Below are 14113 nucleotides of genomic sequence, written 5' to 3' on the forward strand. Positions count from 1 at the left end.
GACCAATAGGCAAACTTCTCGTCTATCGACGGTTACCGGGATGTCATCAACAGTAGTAACAGGGTCTTACTGACAGAGTTGTACACCGAGGTGCTTACATAAGCAAAGAATTATTACTACTTAGCTCATATAAATCACAAGAAAGGTTAAACAAAACAATGAAAAAGAAAAGAGTGATTATCTGGTTTAAACAAAACAATGAAAAGGAAAATGTGTATACACGAGTATTAGGTGTATATCCTTCCCAAGGAAAGGCATAGAATGATTTACAAGTTAGGGCTCCAAGTATGTAACCACTTAGACAAGCGGCAAGGAATTATGAGGTTTACCCATACAACGGTGTTTGGATAATTGATCAAGAAAAAATTAGCGTCACGCTTCCAATGTTCTTCTTGATGATCGGAGTACCACATACATGCTTCGGGATAGCATTGACATGGTCATCAGGTAAATGTCAGACTTTGGGAATACAAAGGATCCATCGGGAACTTCTAAAACAACTCATGCAATTTCATCGTCACTACAGGAATCATGCACTTTGCCGTCTGCCATGGCTGATGGCAAAGGCATGCCTGGCGGATGGCAAAGGCCTTTGCCGTCAGCCAGCAGACGGCAACACATCCGGCAGAACAAACTACGTCAAAGAGCTCTTTGCCGTCTGCTGGCGGACGACAAAGATGCAAAGATCTTTGCCGTCCACCAGCAGACGGTAAAGGGCCTGGACGGCAAACGTGGCAGCTTAGATCTGTTAAGGGGTTAACGCCATGCTTTGCCGTCTGCCAGCAGACGGCAAAGTGCCCAAATAGGCCAGCCCAGATGCCCCCCAGGTACTTGACACGTGGCATGCTTTGTCGTCTGCTAGCAGACGGCAAAGATGCAAAGGTCTTTGTTGTCTGCCAGTAGACGGCACAGCATGCCATATAGGCAAGCCCAGTGCACCCCAGGTTGCACAGGTAGCTAACACGTGGCAGCTTTGCCATCTGCTGGCTGATGGCAAAGGTCTTTGTCGTTTGCCAGTAGACGGCAAAGTGCCTGTATAGCCCCAGTTTTTTTCTTAAATTCAATCAATTTCACAGAATTTCACATATATATATATATATAATTTTTTTCTCTTTATTTTTCTCCTCTTCTCTTTTTTATCTTCTTCTTCTAACTAAGGTAGGTAAAAATGCCATTTTTAGCTAAGCTAGGTAAAAATGCTAAGTGTAGGTCATTTTAGAGCTAAGCTAGGTATTTAGGTCATTTTGGAGTTTAGTAAGGTTATTATGCCATTTTCGAGGAAAATAAGCTAATTCTATGTCATTTTGGAGGTAACAAAGATTATCATGCCATTTTTTGACCTAAGTATGCTAAGTATGTCATAAATGAACTGAAGAAGCTATGTATAGGTCATTTTTTAGCTAACCTAGGTAGTCATGTCATTTTGAAGGACAAAATGGGAAGTGTAGGTCATTTTAGAGCTATTCTAGTTAAAATCGGTCATTTTGGAGCTAGGACATTTTGAGGAAGCCCATCATTGGAATATACAAGCCAAGTTCTATAATGTAAAATTCCCACTAGTATATGAAAGTGACAACATAGGAGACTCTCTATCATGAAGATCATGGTGCTACTTTGAAGCACAAGTGTGGTAAAAGGATAGTAGCATTGTCCCTTCTCTCTTATTCTCTCATTTTTTTATTTTTTTTATTTGGGTCTTTTCTCTTTTTTATGGCCTTTTTTTAGTCCAGAGTCTCATTCTAACTTGTGGGGGAATCATAGTCTCCATCATCCTTTCCTCACTGGGACAATGCTCTAATAATGATGATCATCACACTTTTATTTATTTACAACTTATGAATTACAACTCGATACTTAGAAAAAAATATGACTCTACATGAATGCCTCCGGCGGGGTACCGGGATATGCAATGAATCAAGAGTGACATGTATGAAAGAATTATGAAGGTGTCTTTGCCACAAATACGATGTCAACTACATGATCATGCAAAGCAATATGACAATGATGGAGCGTGTCATAATAAACGGAACGGTGGTAAGTTGCATGGCAATATATCTCGGAATGGCTATGGAAATGCCATGATAGGTAGGTATAATGGCTGTTTTGAGGAAGGTATATGGTGGGTGTATGGTACCGGCGAAAGGTGCGCGGTATTAGAGAGGCTAGCAATGGTGGAAGGGTGAGAGTGCGTATAATCCATGGACTCAACATTAGTCATAAAGAACCCATATACTTATTAAAAAAATCTACAACTCATCAAAAACCAAGCACTACGCGCATGCTCCTAGGGGGATAGATTGGTAGGAAAAGACCATCGCTCATCCCCGACTGCCACTCATAAGGAAGACAATCAAAAAATAAATCATGCTCCGACTTCATCACATAACGGTTCACCATACATGCATGCTACGGGAATCACAAACTTTAACACAAGTATCTCCCAAATTCACAACTACTCCACTAGCATGACTCTAATATCACCATCTTCATATCTCAAAACAATCATAAGGAATCAAACTTCTCATAGTATTCAATGCACTTTATATGAAAGTTTTTATTATATCCCTCTTGGATGCCCATCATATTAGGACTAGTTTTATAACCAAAGCAAATTACCATGCTGTTCTAAAGACTCTCAAAATATTATAAGTGAAGCATGAGAGTTCATCTATTTCTACAAAATAAAACCACTGTCGTGCTCTAAAAGGATATAAGTGAAGCACTAGAGCCAATGACAAACTACTCTGAAAGATATAAGTGAAGATCAATGAGTAGTCGAATAATTATGTAACTATGTGAAGACTCTCTAACACTTAAGAATTTCAGATCTTGGTATATTATTCAAACAGCAAGCAAAACAAAATAAAACGACATTTCAAGGATAGCACTCATCATGTGAAGAAGCAAAAACTTAGGCTCAACCGGGCATCCCCAAGCTTAGATGCTTGAGACTGCTTGAAATATTATCTTGGGGTGCCTTGGGCATCCCCAAGCATGAACTTTTGCGTCTCCTTAATTTCTTTTATATCACGGTTTCCTAAATCTCGAAAGTTTTATCCACACCAAACTCAACAAGAACTCGTGAGATAAGTTAGTATAAACCAATGCAAAAACCTTATCATTCTCTACTGTAGAAAATCACAAAAATTATTATTCAACATTGCATACTAAATATCTCTGCATATTTAATACTCCTATCCTCAAATAGAATCATTAAACAAGCAAACATATGCAAACAATGCAAACATAACAGCAATCTGCCAAAACAGTACAGTCTGTAAAGAATGCAAGATTCATCATACTTCCCTAACTCCAAACATTATGAAATTCTACCACACTGTAGAAAATTTATCAGAGCTTATTATGCAAAAAATTCAATATTTATCATATTCTGGCTTTTCTAGGGAATTTTTGCAACAGCGATAAACTTTCTGTTTTGAAACAACAACATGTATACTTGCAAAATAAGCATGGTAAAGGCTATCCTTGACATTTTTATTGAAAATAGAGATGCAAAACATTATTATAAATAACAGCAAGCAAATACTAACAAAAGAAAATGACGCTCCAAGCAAAACACATATCATGTGGTGAATAAAAATATAGCTCCAAGTAAAGTTACCGATGAACGAAGACGAAAGAGGGGATGCCATCCGGGGCATCCCCAAGCTTAGGCTCTTGGTTGTCCTTGAAACTGTTGGGTACACCTTCTATCACAGATCCTAAGGCAAGACATTCGTTGCTAAGAATGGATCCTTTCTAGAGAAGGAGTTTCTCTCGAAAGAAGTGAGTGGGAGGAAAATAGAACTTGATGAGGTAATTGTACCTGCTCCCTTACTGGAAAGTAGTACATCACAGAAAACTGTTTCAGTGACACCTACACCAGTTAGTGAGGAAGCCAATGATAATGATCATGAAACTTCAGATCAAGAGACTACTGAACCTCGTAGATCAACCAGAGTAAGATCCGCACCAGAGTGGTACGGTAATCCTGTTCTGGAAGTCATGCTACTAGATCATGATGAATCTACAAACTATGAAGAAGCGATGGTGAGCCCAGATTCCGCAAAGTGGCTTGAAGCCATGAAATCTAAGATGGGATCCATGTATGAGAACAAAGTATGGACTTTGGTTGACTTGCCCGATGATCGGCAAGCAATTGAGAATAAATGGATCTTTAAGAAGAAGACTGACGCTGATGGTAATGTTACTGTCTACAAAGCTCGACTTGTCGCAAAAGGTTTTCGGCAAGTTCAAGGGATTGACTACGATGAGACCTTCTCACCCGTAGCGATGCTTAAGTCCGTATGAATCATGTTAGCGATTGCCGCATTTTATGATTATGAAATTTGGCAGATGGATGTCAAAACTGCATTCCTGAATGGATTTCTGGAAGAAGAGTTGTATATGATGCAACCAGAAGGTTTTGTCGATCCAAAGGGAGCTAACAAAGTGTGCAAGCTCCAGTGATCCATTTATGGACTGGTGCAAGCCTCTCGGAGTTGGAATAAACATTTTGATAGTGTGATCAAAGCATTTGGTTTTATACAGACTTTCGGAGAAGCCTGTATTTACAAGAAAGTGAGTGGGAGCTCTGTAGCATTTCTGATATTATATGTGGATGACATATTGCTGATTGGAAATGATATAGAATTTCTGGATAGCATAAAGGGATACTTGAATAAAAGTTTTTCAATGAAAGACCTCGGTGAAGCTGCTTACATATTAGGCATTAAGATCTATAGAGATAGATCAAGACGCTTAATTGGACTTTCACAAAGCACATACCTTGACAAAATTTTGAAGAAGTTCAAAATGGATCAAGCAAAGAAAGGGTTCTTGCCTGTGTTACAAGGTGTGAAGTTGAGTAAGACTCAATGCCCGACCACTGTAGAAGATAGAGAGAATATGAAAGATGTTCCCTATGCATCAGCCATAGGCTCTATCATGTATGCAATGCTGTGTACCGGACCTGATGTGTGCCTTGCTATAAGTTTAGCAGGGAGGTACCAAAGTAATCCAGGAGTGGATCACTGGACAGTGGTCAAGAACATCCTGAAATACCTGAAAAGGACTAAGGATATGTTTCTCGTATATGGAGGTGACAAAGAGCTCACCGTAAAAGGTTACGTTGATGCAAGCTTTGACACTGATCCGGACGATTCTAAATCACAAACTGGATACGTGTTTACATTAAACGGTGGAGCTGTCAGTTGGTGCAGTTCTAAACAAAGCGTCGTAGCGGGATCTACATGTGAAGCGGAGTACATAGCTGCTTCGGAAGCAGCGAACGAAGGAGTCTGGATGAAGGAGTTCATATCTGATCTAGGTGTCATACCTAGTGCATCGGGTCCAATGAAAATCTTTTGTGACAATACTGGTGCAATTGCCTTGGCAAAGGAATCCAGATTTCACAAAAGGACCAAACACATCAAGAGACGCTTCAATTCCATCCGGGATCTAGTCCAGGTGGGAGACATAGAGATTTGCAAGATACATACAGATCTGAATGTTGCAGACCGGTTGACTAAGCCTCTTCCACGAGCAAAACATGATCAACACCAAAGCTCCATGGGTGTTAGAATCATTACAGTGTAATCTAGATTATTGACTCTAGTGCAAGTGGGAGACTGAAGGAAATATGCCCTAGAGGCAATAATAAAGTTATTATTTATTTCCTTATATCATGATAAATGTTTATTATTCATGCTAGAATTGTATTAACTGGAAACATAATACATGTGTGAATACATAGACAAACAGAGTGTCACTAGTATGCCTCTACTAGACTAGCTCGTTAATCAAAGATGGTTATGTTTCCTAACCATAGACAAAGGAGTTGTTATTTGATTAACGAGTTCACATCATTAGTTGAATGATCTGATTGACATGACCCATTCCATTAGCTTAGCACCCGATCGTTTAGTATGTTGCTATTGCTTTTCTTCATGACTTATACATGTTCCTATGACTATGAGATTATGCAACTCCCGTTTACCGGAGGAACACTTTGGGTGCTACCAAACGTCACAACGTAACTGGGTGATTATAAAGGAGCATTACAGGTGTCTCCAAAGGTAGATGTTGGGTTGGCGTATTTCGAGATTAGGATTTGTCACTCCGATTGTCGGAGAGGTATCTCTGGGCCCTCTCGGTAAAGCACATCACATAAGCCTTGCAAGCATTGCAACTAATGAGTTAGTTGTGAGATGATGTATTACAGAATGAGTAAAGAGACTTGCCGGTAACGAGATTGAACTAGGTATTGGATACTGACGATCGAATCTCGGGCAAGTAACATACCGATGACAAAGGGAACAACGTATGTTGTTATGCGGTCTGACTGATAAAGATCTTCGTAGAATATGTAGGAGCCAATATGGGCATCCAGGTCCCGCTATTGGTTATTGACCGGAGACGTGTCTCGGTCATGTCTACATCGTTCTCGAACCCGTAGGGTCCGCACGCTTAAGGTTACGATGACAGTGATATTATGAGTTTATGCATTTTGATGTACCGAAGGTTGTTCGGAGTCTCGGATGTGATCACGGACATGACGAGGAGTCTCGAAATGGTCGAGACGTAAATATTGATATATTGGAAGCCTATATTTGGATATCGGAAGTGTTCCGGGTGAAATCGGGATTTTACCGGATTACCGGGAGGTTACTGGAACCCCCCAGGAGCCATATGGGCCTTATTGGGCTTTAGTGGAAAAGTGAAAGGGGCTGCCCATGGTGGGCTGCGCGCCTCCCCCCTCCCCTAGTCCAACTAGGACTAGGAGAGGTGGCCGGCCACCTCTCTCTCTCTCTCTCTCTCTCTTTCCCACTTGGGAATCCTATTTGGAATAGGATTGGGGGGGAGTCCTACTCCCGGTAGGAGTAGGACTCCTCCTGCGCCTCCATAGGGCTGGCCGCACCCCTCCCCCTTGGCTCCTTTATATACAGAGGCAGGGGCACCTCTAGACACACAAGTTGATCCACGTGATCTATTCCTTAGCCGTGTGCGGTGCCCCCTGCCACCATATTCCTCGATAATACTGTAGCGGAGTTTAGGCGAAGCCCTGCTGCTGTAGTTCATCAAGATTGTCACCACGCCGTCGTGCTGACGGAACTCTTCCCCGACACTTTGCTGGATCGGAGTCCGGGGATCGTCATCGAGCTGAACGTGTGCTCGAACTCGGAGGTGCCGTAGTTTCGGTGCTTGATCGGTTGGATCGTGAAGACGTACGACTACTTCCTCTACATCGTGTCAGCGCTTCCGCAGTCGGTCTGCGTTGGGTACGTAGACAACACTCTCCCCTCTCGTTGCTATGCATCACATGATCTTGCGTGTGCGTAGGAATTTTTTTGAAATTACTACGAAACCCAACAGACTAACAATGCAGCTGAGTATGAAGCCTTGCTCCATGGTCTCTGGATGGCTAAAGAGATGAATCTAAGTCGAGTTAAGTGCTTCGGTGACTCGGACCTTGTGGCTCAGCAGGTGTCTGGCACTTGGGATTCCAAGGACCCACTCATGGCAGCATATCGTCGTGAGGTGGATACTGTTGCAGGTCACTTTAAAGGCTATCAGGTGGACCACGTGGACCGATGGAAGAACGAAGCGGCGGACGCTTTAAGCCGGCTGGGCTCTCAGCGCAAACCGGTCCCGCCCAATGTTTTCCTCGATGTGCTGCACAACATGTCGGTCAAGCTCCCTCGTGAAGCGGATTTGGCTATTCCTGATCCAGAGGCTCAATTGGTGGCAGCTCTTCATGTTATTCTGGATTGGACGCTTCCTTTCCTTGCGTACATGAACTGAGGCGAGTTACCAGAGGATGAGACTCTGGCCCGACAGATAATCCGGCGATCCAAGTCCATGACTATTGTCAATGGCAAGTTGCATCATTGCAGTGTGTCAGGGGCGTTTCAACGCTACATGTCTCCTGAAGAAGGCTGTGAAATTTTGCGTGAGATTCACGAAGGAGATTGTGGTCACCACGTCGGTTCAAAATCTTTGGTGGCTAAAGCGTTCCGCCATGGCTTCTATTGGTTAACTGCTCATGCTGATGCGGAGGATCTGGTCAGACGATGTGACAGTTGCCAAAAGTTTTCAAGACGTACTCATGTGCCGGCTCAAGAATTGAGAATGATTCCAATCACTTGGCCGTTTGCAACTTGGGGGCTGGATATGGTTGGACCTTTCAAACGGTCCAAGGATAAGAAGACCCACCTCCTGGTGGCGGTTGATAAGTTTACAAAGTGGGTGGAGGCAGAACCTGTTAGCAAGTGTGATGCGGCCACGGCGGTTCAGTTCATCAAAAAAGTGATTTTCTGGTTTGGCTTTCCACACAGTATCATCACAGATAATGGTACCAATTTGTCCAAAGGTGCCATGAAGGAGTTCTGCGAACGTGAGCACATCCGGCTTGACGTTTCATCAATAGCGCACCCACAGTCCAATGGTCAAGCAGAAAGGGCTAATCAAGAGATCTTGAGAGGCATCAAGCCCCGGCTTATGGTTCCTTTGCAGAGAACACAGGGTTATTGGGTAGAAGAGTTACCATCTGTGTTATGGAGCATCAATACCACACCCAACAGATCAATAGGATATACACCGTTCTTCATGGTCTATGGAGCGGAGGCGGTTCTCCCTAGTGATATCCGTCATGATTCACCTCGTGTGGCGGCTTATGTTGAAGCGGACAACGAGACAGCACGGCAAGACGCTTTGGACCGGTTGGATGAAGAGCGTGACATAGCAGATGCCCGCTCGGTGATTTACCAACAGGATCTTCGTCGTTATCACAGTCGCCGAGTTAGAACCAGAACCTTTCAAGAGGGAGATTTGGTGCTTCGGCTCATCCAAGATCAGACTGATATGCATAAGTTATCCCCACCTTGGGAGGGACCTTTCGTGGTCAGCAAGAATCTGCACAACGGGTCATACTATCTGATCAATATTCGAGAGCATAAAGATTCACATACATCAGAGGAGGAGACCAACAGGCCATGGAACATAGCTCATCTTCGGCCTTACTATACCTGAGCCATTGGCTCTACTTATGTACATATTATGACGATGTATATATTATGATTAATATAATAAACCGGAACCTCAGCTAAAGCGGGGTATTTGTTCTTTTACATCATGTGTGGTTACATGGAGTTGTTCTGTCTTAAAGCGACCTCCGGTTTACCCCTTGAAAGTTTTTATAATATCATTTGGGGGCTTGGTCATATCCGAACCAATGCGACACCTTTTGATAGGCAAAAGCCACCAGATCACTTGGGGACATGGTCAAGTCTGAACCAGTCACGCCTCTTGATCGGCCTAAGGCCACAAAATCACTTGGGGGCTTGGTCGAACCCGAATCATTGCCACGCCTTTTGATCGGCATAATGCCACGGTTTCATTTGGGGACCTGGCTGACTTGAACCATAGCCACACCTATCGGGGGCTTGGTCGTGTCCGACCATGGTAACACCATCTGATCGGCTCAAATAAGCCTTTTTTTGCAAAACGGTTTTATCATTGCCTTTGCTTGGAAAATTTTCCTTGATACATATTTCTTTATGTTTGTTGCGTTTTTAAACCGACAAAGTTTTAAACCGGTTCAACTGTCAATTGACAGAATACGATCCATTTTTAATCCAGAGACTATTTGCTCGGTTTGATTTTCTATTCACATCTCGAAATAACACGGTGTTTATCATAACCCAGCACGGTTTACATGGTAAACCGGCATTACATACACAGGAGCTATTTTCTCCTTCAACGGTATAGGTTTATATACCTCCGTTTCAAGATTGGCAACGCCAACTTCATGCCCAACGATGGCAGGTATTTTGTATCACAAGATTTGATCATGTACCTCAATTTCATTGCATGTATATACAAAGATCATAATCCGGCTGGCGGTACAACCGCATTGGCAGTTTAAGATTTTATGATTGCAGGAAAAATAGATTGAAGGTTTTGATCATTCAAAAGAAGTGTAAGTACCAGTAACTATGCACGAAGGCATCTTAAAAGCAAGAGTATTGGCTATCCTATTACAAGGCAACATGGTGCCCAAATAAGATCATTGTTTTCTCGGCGGAATATAAAAGAGAGGCAATTTAAACCGGCCTCCGGTTCAAGCTTGGTCGCCGCCCTGGTCTGATGGTTGCGGGTCATCCTGCGCCGCTTCAGCTTCTGCTTCCCTACCCAGTGGCTGGAAATCAACAGTTGTCCAGTCGATTCCCATTAAGGCTTGAAAGACAGCTTCATCATGGATCAGCAACGACGGTTCAATATCAGGAGCGTAAGTATGCTTACGGATTGGAGGGATCAGATTCTCCGCTTCAGGAATTGGTGCAGCCACTCGTTTGTTCTGGTTGTCATATTGGGCCTGATAATGAGACAAGTCTGCTCTTCCACCAATTGACAAGCTAGAGGGCGCACCTCCCGGTTTATCGCTCTCAGGTCCTCCTCGTTGAACTCTGAACCATCTTCTTTCAAGTGGGGGTAGCCTTGAGCTGCTTCAACAGGATCAAAATCTGGCACCCACGCTTTTGCCCGGATTAAGGCATTGATAGCACCGGTTCGAGCAGCATATTTTTTCAGCTCTTCAACCCGGGCAGGAAGCATAGACAGTCTTTTCAGGGTGTCTTGGATCAAGGTGGGCGCCGGGTTGTTATCCGACGCAGTTGAGATGATCCGCTGCGCGCCAGTATATAATTGCTCTATGAGTGTATAGGCAGCTTTCAACTTCTTCCGCACATCTGACCTCAAGTGACCAATGCGTGTCCCTGCAAACGTTACAAAGGATTCACAAACCAGACACATCATAAGAAGGCCGAATTATTACAGAAGTCAAGAAAGCTTACCAAAGATGGAGGCAGTCATGGCATGCACTTGACGCTTTACGCTGGTCAGTTCATCTACCACCGGTTTAAGTGCGGCTTCAGAATTTTCAACTAGCTTTGTTAAAGCGGCCTTCTCAGTGACCCAGTCCGCCTGCTCTTTCTTGAAATCCTCCTTAAGATGTTCCATGACGCTTAAAGCGCTGGTCAACTCTTCTTTTGCTTTGGAGGTTTCAGCCTGTTGGGATTTCAGATTTTCTTGGAGATCGGCGACTTGGTTTTCTTTTGTCTTCAGCTCAGCCTGCATACAGACAGTTATATGATTCAGAAAGCAGTACAACAATTAAAGTACCAACCACATAACAAGTTATGCACTTGGCACTTGGGGGCTAATGTATATTTGATCTTAATCTTTCAATAGGTTCTAAAGTCCCAAGATCAATACAAGTATTCCACTTGGCACTTGGGGGCTAATGGCTATTTGCTCGAATAAAGATGACAATTACTTAAAGTCCCGGTTTAACTATGCTAAGTTGAACCGGCCCTTGGGGGCTATATCAGCGAATTCCGAAGCATTGAGATTTATATTAGCAAGTCCCGGTTTGAATGAAGATTCTAAACCGGCCCTTGGGGGCTAGGAGAATTAACAAGATTGAAATATCCAAGCAGAAAAAGCACATGGAAGTTACCTCAAATTTCTCTTTCATCATATTCACCAGACCAGCTTCATAATCACGGCTGGTATATAGCCGGTTCAGGTAGCCAGAATGAAGATCTTGGGCATTCAGAGCAGCATAGGTCGCCAAGTCAACATTCCACTTGCCTTTGCCCATTGCAGCAAATTCTTCTTTGGCGGTATGCTTGGATAAGACAACAGGATTGCTGGGCTCTGTACGGCCAATGCTAGTAATTACAACTTCATCATCCTTACCATCACCGGTTTTCACTGGAGCAGTCGGTTTGTCAGCAGGCTGGGATGGACTGGTGGATCTCTCAAACTGGATGGGGCTTGTGGGCTGGTCGACATGGCCTGAGGTGTCAATAGGCCTTTCTTTAGCAATAAAATCATCATCTTGCTATGGTGGATCATTGGGTATATCTTCATGAATAGCTGCTTCAAGATCTGGTGTTTTACCCGGTTCAGGGACGGCGTCCTCCTCGGCCGCTTTATCCAGGCGAGCCTTCTTGCTCGGCCTAGGCTTGGCCCTGAAAGGAGTAACAAAGTCAAATACAGCATATATTACAAAGTAATGCACCAGAAATGTTGTGATAAGTATAGCTTACCCAAGCACCGTTTTGAGCGGTGGCAGCTGAGTAGCCGATGACTCGCCAGAGGATGAGTGGGAAGTAACCTGATAATCAGAGTCAGATGGATTAAGAGGTTGACGAAAACAACCCGCTTTAGGACAAGCACTGACAAGCAAATTAGAGACCTCTGAACGGCGTTTCCGAACCGGACTGTTCGGTAAACCAGCGGAGGTAACTACCTGGCCGCTGTGCCGGGTTGTGCGGCGAGCTTCGTGCTGTTGGGTCTTCATAAGAAATTTGGGATCCCAGTAAGCAAGAGGATGAGAAAATTTAACCTTCCGGTTTGCCTGACGGATTTTTAGTGAAGGCAAAGGGTTTGAATCGGAAGAGAGAGTAATTACCTCTGCAACATCAGCATGGCTGGCTTCGGCATCATCCTGACAAATATCATCATCAATAAGGCATGTGAAAAATAAGCCAAGTGAGTCAAGTTCTACCTCAAGGTCCAGATTACCCACATCATCATCAGCGGCCGGATCAGAAGATGCAGTGGTTTTCTTCTTACGAGCAGGCCGCTTCACGACTTTAATCTTTGGCTGGGTTGGTCTTTCCGGTTTGTCTGTTTTTTCTGGCTTCTCCTGTGGAAGCTTCTTGCTCCAAAACGGATCATCGCCCTATTTAAACAGATATTGATATTAAAAAATGGCCAGATATATCAATGACAGGTTCAGTAAAAAGAAAAATCAAACTCTTACAGCTGGCGGTTTGTTGGTGACACAGAAGGGAAGCAGGCCGGTTCGAGCACAGATGTGTTCCGGTTCATTCAGCATTTTCTTCACAGCCTCTATGACTTCTTCGTCGGTGAGCTGGATGTTAACATGTCGCAGTGGGTCATCAACACTGCCAGTATACTCGCACATCAAACCAGAGCGCTGACTAAGGGGCAGTATGCTCCACGATATCCAACAGCGAGGGAGATCAACCCCTGTTAAACCGTTGGCCATGAAGGCTCTGAGCTTGGACAGTTGAGGAGCGTATTTGGTTCTCCCCTTGGCAGTCAACCTTTGCGGAAAGGGGTGTGTATTGCTAAGCCGCTCCGGACGAAAGCCAGGCAAAGGATTTTCATCAGCAGGGGAGGTGTCTTTGCAATAGAACCATGTTTATTCCACTCTTTGGGATGGCTGTGCAGTTTGGCGTGAGGGTATGTGACCTCTTTCCTTTTCTAAATCGCCACACCACCCAATTCCGTATTGGAACCGTCAGTAAACTCAGTGCGGCAGTTTAGATGGAAGCAGTCTCTAAACAACTCAACTGTGGGCTCCTCTTGAAAGAACACCTCACAAAGCACTTGGAAGTGACATATGTTTGTAACAGAGTTGGGGCCAGTGTCTTATGGGCGGAGTTGAAAATTGGCTAAGACGTCCCGATAAAATTTAGAACCGGGAGGATTAAAGCCCCGGGCTAAGTGATCTGCGAAAACGGCGACCTCTCCTTCTTGAGGTGTGGGAGGGCATTCTTTGCTAGGGACCCTCCAATGGATGGTGTTTTTGCTGCTTAAAGCGCCGGTCAGGACTAAATTGTTCAGTTGAGTCTCTGTGACGCGAGAAGGAACCCAGTTGCACTCATATACTTGCTTGGCCATGATGAAATCTACAAGATAGGTGATTCCGGTTCAAGAATGCATTGATTAAAGTACACTGGTATGTACAATGTTAAACCGGAGACAGCTCTATCTAAACCGGAGTTTTATGAAGCGATAGCATCTGGCGGTTCAACAAGGGGACTAATGGTATATACCGGTTTATTAATTTTTTCTACACCAAGTTAAACCGCTGGATCTAAGCATTGAAACAGTTGAGACTGCGGATGGGTAAGTGTACAGAAACAGATTTCACAAGATTTCTCTACAGCGATGGATCTGAAGCAAGTTCAGAAAAGAAGGAAAATATTCAAAAGCTCAAAGCAGAACAGTATTGAATTAAAAGGGCAGGAATATATATATGAGACCTATGGTTTTGGGCATGAAACTAAAGGCG

Source organism: Triticum aestivum, chromosome 7A (genome assembly GCF_018294505.1).
Source record: "Triticum aestivum cultivar Chinese Spring chromosome 7A, IWGSC CS RefSeq v2.1, whole genome shotgun sequence".
Lineage (NCBI taxonomy): Eukaryota > Viridiplantae > Streptophyta > Magnoliopsida > Poales > Poaceae > Triticum > Triticum aestivum.